Below are 12982 nucleotides of genomic sequence, written 5' to 3'. Positions count from 1 at the left end.
TTGGATAAATGATAGATAGATAGATAGATAGATAGATAGATAGATACATAATGGAAGAGTTCACCTGTAGTGCATGTTTTCTGTCTGAGGGAACTGTACCAACCAAGTCCCACATTAATGCTTATACATTTGAATACCTAAACATTAACATTAGTGTCACTGGTAGTCTATGCTACTATTCCATCTCTTTATATTATTCCATAATATAAAATTTATTAAAAGTTATATATTCACCTTGTGACTTGCAAAAGAAAAATTGTTACAAGGAATTCCATCCAATTCAGATATAAAATAATTATATAAATTATTTTGTCAAGAAAGCTTTGGACAAACATTTGAAACCTAATAATAGTGCAGTACTTTTAAATGAAAAGATAAACAAGTGAGGGAGGAGTCCAAAACAAGTAACAATAGAATGTGGAAGCAGTCTAACTCAATGCTGATAGACTGTCCTGCAATCAAAGTATGAAAGCTGAAGTCATAAATAATTACTTTCCATGTTACAGTGTAAATAGAATTTGGTTCATTAATTCCCCATGAAATAAATTATTTAATTCTATAAATTATCTTATTTACCCTTGAAAGGTAGCTGGCATGTAATCGATCATTCAAAAATAGAGAGTGAGTGGGGCCTAGACTCTTTGGCTAATCAGTTCTATGACCTTGGAGATGTTTCTTGATGCTTCAGTCTGATTTTCTGTAAAATTCAAATGGTAGAATCATAACTACTAGAATAGCTAAAATAAAACATCCCAAGCCAAGTGCTCACAAGGAGAGCAAGAAACTAACTAGATCTCCCATACATCTCTAGTGGAAATGCAGAAAGCTAAAACCAATCTGGAAAAAAGTTTGACACTTCTTATAAAATTGGATATAAACACATCATATGAGTCAGCAATTATAATCTTGAGTATTTGCCCTAGAAAAATTAAAATTCATGCTAACATAAAAACTTACTATGCTTATTACTTACAACAGCACTACTCATAATGGCCAAAAAAATGGGAAATAGTCTAATGATAAATGATACAAATATTTATATTTATTATATGAGACATGTGCTATAAAGGAAACAAACCAGTGTACAGAAATAACCTCTCTGAGGATTCAGTATTTAAGATATGAAATGACGAAAGTAGGGATGGAAAGAGGCAGATATTTGATTAAGCAAGACTTTGTAGTCATTTACCGTGGAGGGGCTAATCCCAAAAAGCAGTGGAAATTACAATAAATACAAATAATCTTAAACATTAACTGAGATATAAGCTTCTGTTTAATATCCTCAAAAGATCATTTTGGGTGCAATGAAAGGGACTGACTATAGATTACACAAACCAGAAAGAAGATTCTAGCAGTACACTGGGCTACAAATGGAGGTAGATTGAACAATACCCAGTGTAGGGGACAAATTCAATTCAAGATACATTCTGGTGTAAGCATGGTTTGGAATTGCTGATAAATCAGGTATGTAAAGGATAGTTATGTATCATGTTTCTTATCAGGGGAATTTGGTTAGTATAGTGAGGCCATTTTCTGAGATATTTTTATTTTTATTTTTTTTTTCTTATCAGGAGTGGACAGTAGTTGTTAGTACTCGAGAAAAATACACAGTCTACCTGTTTGGATTCAGAAAACATGAAGAATTAATTCAGTTTTTTTGAAATCATCTTAATAGAGTTGCAGATATCTATATGATATGTCAATTTAACTAGTCCTGTTTAAAATCTTCCCCAATTCTTTTCTTTTTGAGAAAGCTGTGTCAGCCTTTTTGTTTCGGTGATAATACCACAACCACTATTTTTATAGCACCTATCATTAATTAAGTCTGGAAGTGGATAAAAATGGACATAGCAAACTAGAAGCCATTTCAGGTTGAGAAATCTCTATGATTTGGGGTTGAACAAAAATAAAAGGTAATTGTACCAGGGTCTTCAAACACCTGGAGCACAGTGTTATTTATGACCACTTGAGAAAAGACAAATGGCTTCTTCTGAGAACTCCTGCAGTGAAGGTAGATAACTTGTTCCCTTGCTTAGTCCACTCTCATCCTTACAAATGCTGAGTGCTCTTTTCAGCAAGCCATATTCTCTCAGACAGCTATTTTGACTTGGTGGAGCACCTCTCGGATGGTCTGTGAAGTGAAAGTGGATATACAAAATCTTCCCCTTCCTAATTCAAAGGATCAGGTGAAGAGAGAATGCTCCATTTCCCCCCTCTTCTTCTTAATTCTCCTTTCCTGTCCATGCCTTTTTCCCTTCTTGATTTCTCTCTTCTTTTCTCACCCCCATCCCTGTCAATCCCTTATTCTGCACTTCATTACCTCCACTTTTCACATTTCTTTTTTCCTGTTCTAAACTTTGTTTTAAACCTGGCACTAAAAACAACAAACCCATTATAATTAATGAGTAATAATCATCATCACATTGTCATTATCATCACCATAATTGTTATGTCCCTGACGTAATACATTTTATATATTCTTTTCTCACAATCAGTATTTTTGACCCTTTGAATCTTTTGGAATCTTATGATATTAAACCCCTGGTCTTTTAGAAAATGCAGTCATTTTTGTCTTTTTTTAAATTTTTTTTTAGTCAGTTCAGTAAAATGTAGGGTAGCAACTTTGTAGACTGAATGATTCTCTTTCAGAATGGTTATTTAGATTTCAGAGAGACACACTTTTATTATACACATTTTAGGTAAGTGTGCGGTCTTGTTTTATCATTTGAAGATATAATATGGTTAAAATCCATTCTTCCAGGATTTCTCTCATTTCTCTGATGCAGGGAATCTGATGTTTTTGGAATTTACTGGGATGTATGGGTAACACCTGGTGTTTGGTTTTGGCAGTCCTAGTAAAAATTGCCAAAAGAAATTTGCAACTTGCCTGAATTGAATTTTTGGATCATACCCAGGAAGTAAATGAAAGCACTTGGTGCTCTAATAGGAAGTAGTTGTAAAACACAGAATCCAACATTTCATTGACTTCTCAAATTCTAGAAGAGGATATGAACCCTTACAGGTAATGTGGAATTGAAGGTAATGGTATCTTTTTATTCTTAAGTAGTCCTGAAATATAGTACAATGGTTGTAAGCTAGTGGGGAATACCTAGAGTGGTCTTAAACAGTTGATCACTTTGAATTGTGTCTTCCTCTGGAAACAATTATATTTGGTATTATAAATTATCTCTCTGCAATGGAAGAGATTTATTTAGTCCACAATATCTAATCAAACTCTACCTAAGCTCCAAGCCTGTAATTCTCTAAGGATAGTGTTCCAAATAGAATCTGGTAGATGAAATGATGAAAATATTAAAAGAATGAATTTCAGATATTTCTATATAATATGACTAAAGAAAACAAAATATATCCCCAAATTTATAGCCAAGTCTCTTCATTTTTTATGTACTTTAGATTAACACAATACCATCTAGTTTGGGTAGTTCATTTTTTACATAACATATAAACATTGAAAAGTCTGAATAACACATTAATAAATAGACGTCATTAATACAATCATGTCTGTTGCTTTACCACAATCCAAATGTTCTATGAAATGAGATACTAATTTTACTTTTCAAATAATGTTTGTATGTGTATGTTTAATATTAATACTGAGGTTTGTGACTGTCTCATTCAGCTTAGACTAATGTAACAAAATATGAGACGTAAGCAACAAATACAAAGTATGTATGATCACAAAATACAGTGTGTATATATATATTTAAACATTTATGACAGTAAAAGACACATTGCCATTAATCCTGCTCAAAATACTCCCTCTTGCTTCGAACCTACTAAGGCCACTTTCTGAAGCAGTTCTGGAATTTTTCTTTCATGAGTGTCTTTAGGAATCATGATAAAAAATATGATGAAAGCTGTTGCCATGTGCCATCCAACGGAAAGGCAGGCTTGTGAAACATTACAGTATGTCATCACTGACTTTATTCACTATATCTGTCACAGTGTGACTTCTGGCTCTTTGCCAAAGTCAAAATGACCACAAAAGGTAACTGTTTAAGTCAATTGAGGACATAGAGAGAGCCAAGATAGCACAGCTAGAGATTCTTCTTCATTTGCAGATGGCCAAATTCTCTCTTAAATGCCAGAAAGAGTGAGTTATGGAAAGTTTTCCTCTCTCATCCTAGAAGAACCTTCATTTCATTTATGATAACCTAATCATCCCAGAGCTTACCTCCTAATATATCACATTTCTGGTTTAAGATTCCAATATATAAATTTGGGAGGCAGGACACATTCAACCCATATCACAGAGAATGAAGAAATCAGAAATTCTTATACAGTGCTAGAGAAAATGTTAATGGCACAACAGTTGTAGATGATAATTCAACAGTATGCTATTGACCAGTGATATTGTATTTTATTTTGTAGAAATACAAAGGTATTAAATTTTATGCACCAATATATCTACTCAAGCAATAAGTGAAATCATACACGCATATACATATGTACACACACGAAAAGAAAACAAACTAAATCCCTAATGAGAAGACATTGGCTAAGTATATATAATAAACACATCAATTGGAAGCCTATGTAGTTGAAAAACATGTATAATAACATAGAAAAATGTTCACAATATAATACCCAACTTTTTAAGGCTTGTATCATGTAAAAAGCACAGATCTAATTTCCCTGTCTGCATTTTCTAACGTCATGTTCACAGTAATTGCCAGATGAATAAACAGAGGTATAGGGACAAAGTGACCTCCCAGGATACCCAGCTGGTAAATGCTGAAAGAGTCACAAAAACTCAGAGAATTTGACTCCACAAGTCTTACTCTTGTTCATATTACATTATGTAAAAGAAGTAGAATGAAAAACAATACTGATTTATGTGTTCAATTTTGTTTTCTCTAAAAAAGTAGAAAGGAGTTCAACATATATACAACACTAACAAAAAAGAATTGAAAGGTAACACATCAAAATATTGATAGTATTTTTATTCTGAGTAATGAGTGCAGATGATTTGAAATTTGGTCTTTGTAGTTTCCATAATATGCAAAACTTACACTCTGTATATATTATTTTATAATCAGAAAAAATTCATTAAAATTCAGGTTTTGAAAGACTTAAAAAGATCAATAGCATCCAAAAATTGTCCATCAACACTGAAAATATCATTGAAATTTTTGCACAATACCTCAGCCATATACTGAAAATTGCCTTCACATACACTCTATTTTTTAGTTAACTTTCTTACCTGTCCCCAAATATTCTTACATTTATGTTCATTTTGCTGTGTTCCTAAATATTTTCCCAGTAATTTCTGTGAGAGACACACCTAGTGCTCCGTAATACCCATGTTCTGTTTTACTATCATGATACACTGCTGGACTCCATGGTCAGGATGCTTGCACATTACTACTAGGGTGCAAATCAGTCTTACCATTGAAATATAAACAGATGTAAAATATATGGTGAGGACATGTCCAAAAATTATATGTGCATTAGTTTGTGATGGGCATGTCTCTACACTTTCTCTTTTCTTATTCTCAACACAAACTAGTGTAGAACTGTTGAGACCATGTAACATATTGGGTCATTAGAAGGAAGGGGCCTGTTTTCCAGAAATTCTGTTACCCAATGATGAATGGCAACATAATTAAAACTTAATGCTTCACTGTTTAGTCACCAAGGTCATAGAATTATTATAGTACTTTTTTTCTGACAAATGTACCTACCTATCTTCCAATACTCAGATCAATTGCCTCAATATCAATTGTTTCTTCCACCTGATCTTCACAGTTCTACCATGTGAAGTGCAGGACTTTTTGTCCTATAAGATTTTTTAAGTAGTCCTATGAAAGAGGTGGTCCATACATGTTTAGTTCCAGCCTACAATGAAATAAGGAATCTGGACCAGAAAGGTATGGTTCCTTCATTAATAAAACTTTGTTAGGATAAGAGGAAAAAATCAGTTGATCTAAATAATGTGCTTAGTAATGTTAGCTTTACATTCCTCTCTCCTTATGAAATACTAACAAAATGTTCATAGACTTCCAGTGGTTTGAAGCTATTTTTAAGTAGCTCCTTTTTTCACAGCAGAAAGTATTTTCTATTAGCTTATATTTAACTTGCATTTTATCTTCACTGTTAGGTTATGCATCCTTTGTAACTAGAATTATATTTTATTCATCACAGATTCCTCCACAGTGTATGGATAAAAAGCATATGTTCAATGAATATTTAGAGGATAAATAAGTTTGATGCATTTTGAAGAAATACAAAAAATGTCATGGCATAATTGATCTTTCACAAATCAGAAAGTGATGACAAAATGATAAATGCTTTTTGAATAGTCTTCTTGTATTTAGGTCAGCACCTCACAACTGGGGAAGATTTTGTCCAGCAACTAAAATTTTGGAAAAACTAGAGACAATTTTTGTCAAAATTGGGAGGGAAACTACCAGCATCTGGTGGGAAAAGGCTAGTTTTCTGGACACTTATTGTAGGGGACTGCAATATTCATTATGCCTAAAGCAGGCTGTAAGCAGTGCAGGCTGTAAAGAGTTAACCCTATAACTGGCTTGTTTTGAGAAGTGAGTCTGGCTGAAGCCTACATGCCCAGGTCAGAGTAACTCACAACCAAATTCTATTCCCATAATTAAAACCTTCTTGACTAAAAGGACAAGGATTTAATTATAACCACATATTTTGTCTATTCTATTCCTAATTTGAGAATGCTTTGTCTTGTCCTTCACAAGCCCTGCCTGCTTTAGTATCCATAGTAACTGCACAATTGGATGTCCTTACATGTAGTTTCCCTTTAGCATGTAGTTTGCCTTTACCCCAATTGATTACCAATAAAATCAATGGCTTGGACTGATCAGTGCCTTTGCTAAATGAGCAGCATTTGTTGCCCAGGCTTCTCGGTTTCTCTGTCTCTTCAGTACTTTTAGTTTTCTTCTTCTGCCTTGCAGTGTACACTGAGCAGGAGACTGGAACCTACTGCAGAGGTCTCTGGTATCTTATAATGCATAGGGCAGAACCCCACAACAAAGATATAGTGCAAATGTGCCAAATTAATGAAATGGTCTGTAGTGCTGTGGTTGAGAAGCCTGATATAGGCCTGTACAAGCTAAGTACTATTCTAATTCATCCAAACAATAAAAATCAAAATGATGCAGATCTAATATTTTGTGATCTCAACAGTTGTCCGAAAATAGACAGAGAAAGAAATGTGAAGACACTTTTAAATGGAGCATATTCAAGTGAAATTTTTTATTGAAATAGAGTTGTAGCCAGTTGACTGCTGACTGAATGATGAGTTATGGCAAGAACCTATGTTTCTGGCCCCGGTGGATCTCAGGAATTATAAAGGAAAACTGAAAGACTGACTCAGATTTTAAAAGATAAACAATCTAGTTTGAGCAATAAATGTGTAATGCAAAATATCATGACAGAATATTTAAATCCTAAATCATGGGACAACTAGATATTTTCAATGCAAGTAGAATTTGAAAGTGAAAGGAGAGATCAAGAAAACCCAGTAGAAAACCAATAACTATGTTATTGATCTTGGTCTAGATTTTTCTTGGTTCTCCATGCTTCATTATTCTTTCATACTTAGAATCATTCTTTTGTGGCAAATAGAAATAGCTGAAAAGAAATTTCCTTCTTAAAATCATTTTTCCTTTGTATGAGGGAAAAAAGGCCTGGTAGATTAACAGGTAGACAATCTGACCCTGAAGGGATATGGCCTCTCAGACACTCTGTTTTGCTCTTGCCATTCTTTCCAACCCTTTAGGTACTTTAGATCAAGCCCAGGATACAGGGACAAGGGATCTTCTCCTCTCAAAAGTTGATATACAAGGCTGAGGCGGGAAGATAATACAATCAGGCCCAGCCCGGGCAACTTAGCTAGCCAATGTTTCAAAACAAAACCAAAAACTAATACAAAAACATCCAGTGTATAATCAGTCCCTTGTAAGCTTCTCCTCTGCATCCCTTGGAGGAGTGCTTGAATGGTGAGTTAGGACTTGCACTATCTCACCCTATTCTTTTCTGATTCTTAATTATGAAGAGAGAGGGGAAGGGAAGAGGAGAAGAGGTCTAGTGGGAACCAGGAGATAAAAATGAAAACTCTGCTCATGAGCCCCCAAAGTTGGAAGAAGTCTAGAAAATCATGTAGTCAGTGGTTTCATTTGGCCTGTGGAGAAACTGAAGGCTCTAATGGAGAAATAATATTTCACAGATATCAGCATATAAGTGATGGAGACAAGAATTCAGGGCTTTGAAACCTGTGCTCTTTCCAGTAATACTAACAACCCAAGAGCCCAATGCTTTTACTCATGGTGGTTCTGTTTGAAGATGAGAATGGAAACACTGAAAAGGCAGATTAAAATGGTTAAGGGATCTCTTCATGAATGATGGTTCTCCAATTTACTCAGAACTCCACATATTAGGAAAAGACCTTTGCTTTCGTCCATTTTACAGACCTGTGTGGACTTTTATTAGTAAATTTCCAGGGAAATAAATAAAATGACCCCTCTCCAATAGAAGCAAAATAGTTGGCTTTGGGGAGAAGGGAGCGGTGTTAACTGGCAAGAGAGGATTCATCAGCCTTAATTGTATTCCTCGCTTTTGATGTTTAAGTCATGCCCTGAACCTATGTTCATCTTACTAGTTATAAATATATATTTATGGTCTTGTACCATAAAACAATATAGCAGTCAACAATAGACTATACAGATAATGGTGGCCCATAAGATTACAATCAAGCTGAACAATTCCTATTGGCCAGTGATGCTGTAGCCATCACACAGTAGCACAATGCACTCTTCACGTGTTTGTGGTGAGGCTGGTATACACAAAATCTCCTGTGATTACTGGTTAAGTAAAAGTATAGCACATATGGCTGTGGACAGCACCTAATACTTGGTGATGATAATAAATGACTATGAAACTGGTGTATATATTTACTGCATTTTTATCATAACTTAGAATTCTACACTTCCTACTGAAGAAAAAAGTTGACTGTAAAATAGCCTCAGGCAGGGCCTTCAGGAGATGTTCAGCCTTATTAAAGGAGGTTGCAGTCCCATGCATTATGTGGCCAGAACACCTCCCAGTGTGACCAGAAGTAGAGGTCAAAGTCACAGATATTGATGGCCATGATTCTGAGCAGGCCTACTATGGGTTTGTGTCTTAGTTTGTAACCAGAAAGTTTAAAAAGTGAAAAAAAACCTTTAAAAATAGAAAAAAGCTCATAAAATTAAGATACAAAATCATTTCTGTATAGATGTAAAATGTGTTTGTGTTTTATGCTGTTATTACAAAAGAGTTAAAAGTTTTAAAAAGTTTGTAAAGTAAAAAGTCAATTTATTATTGAAGAAAGAAAAACATATCTTTTGAACTTGGTGTGGCTTAAGTACACAATACTTATAACATCTAAATGGTGGACTGTAGTGTCCTTGGCCTGCACGTGCACTCTTCACTTGTTTTCCTGACTCATCCAGTTCTGTAAGCTCCAGTCCTGCCCAAACTGGTATAGTGTAGAGTATCTTTGATACCATATTTTTACTGTACTTCTTGGTTAATATGTGGAGATACATGAGTACATACCAGTGTGCTACAGTTGCCTACTATATTCAATCAGTAACCTGCTGGACAGGTTTGTAGCCCAAGAGCAATAGACCATACCGTATAGCCTTGGTGTGCAGTAGGCTATACAGTCCAGGTGTGTGGAGTACATTCTTTGATATGTGTATAACTATGACAGTCTCAGAAAATATTCTTGGCATTAATCGGACACTTGACTATTTTGTCTAAATGCTTGTTACATAACAAGACTCCCAGCTTTCTAAGGATGGTTTCTTCATCTTGACACTAATGACATTTGGGGCTGGACAGCTCACTGGTATGGAGTTATCTTGTGCGTTGTAGAATGTTTAACAGCCTCCCTTGGAGCGTCCCCATACCTGAGTTGTAACAAGCAAAAATGTCTACACACATTGCAAAAAGTCGCCTATTTCAAGGGGCAGAAGATGTTCTCAGATTGAAAAACAGCTCTCCTTAAGCTTGTGTATGATGTCTGAGATCATATTTAAATCCTCAAGAAGAGTACAGTGCACAACTGGTACTCAACAATTGTATTTTTATGTGTGTGTAAGTATGTGTTTGGTTCTTGGATTTGTATCCAGGGTCTCTCTGTCTCCTGGGCCAGTGCTCTACTGAGCTAAATCTCCAGGTCTAAATAATTGCCAGTATTTCACCAATCAATCCAATAATTAATTAAAGTATAGGACTTCAGCTGTTAAAGTAATACATTTCTTATATTTAGTAGGCTATATGTAGGAGCACTTACCCCTGGGGTAAAAAAAAAAAAAGATGTCTGGGAGTGACTTCTGGTTCTATTGTTATCTATAAAATCAGCATTTCTGGTCCTCTCCAGTGATTTTCAATGTTTTGTGCATAAGAATCAATAGGTCCTCTGGTAAACAGTACTTACTGTCCTTGGCTTTGAAGTTGTTAAAATATATACATAAAGCCTGTTATTACTGGTAATAGTCCTTTGGGGTGCACCAGTTCCAGTTCATCTATGATGCTGAATTCCAGGTGGTGGATGGTGATTGTCACAGTAATCAGTTTGGTCTCAGGAGAAAAAATAAATGACAAAGACATTCAAGGATTGTGCAAGAGTGGAAGGAAATGAATTGCAAAACTTATCTGCAACCATTCTCCCAACTCCGATAACCCTGACACCGTTAATGAGAAAGAAATACCAGGGCACAGCTGGGGATTAAAGTCAAGCCTCCCAGGCCCCTGCATGTTTTATACCAGCAACTCTCCCAACCATGGGCCATATAGGACCCAGGCTGAATCCAACCCCTCGGGGCCTGGCCCTGGCAGTGGGACTGGATTAGAAAAGAATGCAAATCTGACCCCGGTAGGGAGCACTCTGGATCAGGAAGGCTGGCACCTCTCTTCTGCATTGTTGGGAACAATCACTACAGTGTGAGGAACACGGAGAAGCAGCCCTTGTAAAGTTTGTTCTCCACTTGCCAAACTCCAGTTTAAATTGGAAATTCAATTTATTGCTGCGCTTCTTCTGAAATCACAGGGGAAGTTAATGGGGGATTTATTTTTAGTGAAAGTGGAGTTAGGAGAGGTGGTAGGGAGGAGTTGCAGGGAGAGTGAACAAGGGAACTGCTGGAGGGAAGGAGTTGCTGAAAAGGATGTGGGTCCCTGTTTTTTCCTCTGCACTTTGCCTCCTGCTAAGTGCCTCTTTTAATGAGGTCCCCTAGTATTGTAGTGATTCCTTCAGGGCAGAGAGGGAGGAAATGTGACAACACCTTCATTAGAGGCCAAAGAGCAAGATGAAGCCCTTAGGCTCCTGTGCCTAGAGCCTACCATACCTCTCATGGTGGCACTTAAACGACCTTTCTTACAGGGAAGGACATCTTGAAGGGATCGGTTGGAAGTTCCCATATGACTCAGAAACCACAGATTGGAGACCTGTGAAGCATTCACCATCCCCACCTTCTGGCACTAACTCACTGGTACGTTTGGCAAATCATCTAACCTCCTTGAGCCTCATTATTGTCTTTGGTTAAATAAGAATAAGGCTGATACTCAACAAGGCTCACCTCACAGGGCATTTGAGGATGAAGTGAACTGAACAATGGGATTAGATAATACTCCCCTTGTAGATTCTTTTTAAAGGGTTAGGTTGCATGCAGAGAACTCCTAGAACCTCACAGGAAGCTGACTGAAGTTCTCAAGGTGGCCAAGACAGTTCCCACCATCTTTTGAACCACAGTATTTAACTCAGCTCCTAATATAAGAAGAGCTGTCCTTCCTTGATTACTGTATGTATTCAATGCCTTGTTCTTAGCATTGTAGGGACATGAGGAAAGAAGAAAGTACTATTCTTATTCCACTTGAAGAAATGGGTCAAGTTTTCAACATAGCTGCAACATATAGTATCTAGGTCCCCTGCCCTTGAATCTGCCCTGCAACTGCTTTGGCAACTGAATATGGGAAAATGTGAGAATGGGTCCTAAAAAAAAAATGTGCTTTTTGAAACACTGACTGAAGCTGAGCAGCTATCTAAGAACTAAGACAGCTCTGAAGCTTCCAAGATGGGAAAACACTCAGGGTCATGAAGAGAGTATATAAAGGCACTTCAGTTGGCAATTCTTTTCTTCCAGTTAGCCCAGCTCAGTCCAATTATTCTAATTTTTAGAAGATTCTAAAAATCTCAAGCCATCAAGTTATTTCAAGGTTTAAATCTTCCAATCTCTAGATGGAGAACAATAACATACATATTAGCATACGAAGGTGTGTCCAGATCTAAACCTAAATCCAGGGTCCTCTCAGACAACAATTATTCTTCCTTCTAGAATAAAATTCAGTAAGAATCCTCTCTCCTATTTTAAAATGCTGGAATCTTTATCCTACTACAGGGACAGAGCACCATAGTATAAACTAACCAACATTTTAAATGCTTACAGGGCTGGGGTAAGCAGCATACCCACCTGAGTTGATGTGCTCTTTGAAGAGCTGAAAATCTGAAGATCTGGCCCTCCTTGTATTCTGGTTCAGTAGCATACATTAGTATATTTCCATGATCTAAAGAGAATTTTTTAAATGTCCCTCTTTTTATTTTACTTTTCCAGCACAAAGAGATTCATGGTTTTTAAATTTTCCTTAGCAACTGGGAGAATCCATGTCACAACTGGTAAAGGTTTCCCCGAACCTCTGAGAAAATACTGAGCACATACATTCTTTGAAATGTAAAGGAGAACAAGGTACTCCATTGTAGTGCATGATTGCTTTGCTACATCCCCATAGTCTAGAGGTATCTGTAAGCTAATGATTTCCAAAAGGGTTTATGACCAACATGTTGTGAGCCTCAGAGTGAAAAGCTGGGATTTTAGGTGTAAATATCTACTCCAGTGAATCGAAAGAGATCATTTTTAATTTAGATGCTGTCATTTGGTCACTTGTAGACTGA

Source organism: Heterocephalus glaber, unplaced genomic scaffold (assembly GCF_053883595.1).
Source record: "Heterocephalus glaber isolate CG9 unplaced genomic scaffold, H.glaber_assembly_v1.0 deba00001523, whole genome shotgun sequence".
Lineage (NCBI taxonomy): Eukaryota > Metazoa > Chordata > Mammalia > Rodentia > Bathyergidae > Heterocephalus > Heterocephalus glaber.
The sequence above is the reverse complement of the archived record's forward strand: the minus strand, read 5'-3'. Positions refer to the sequence as shown.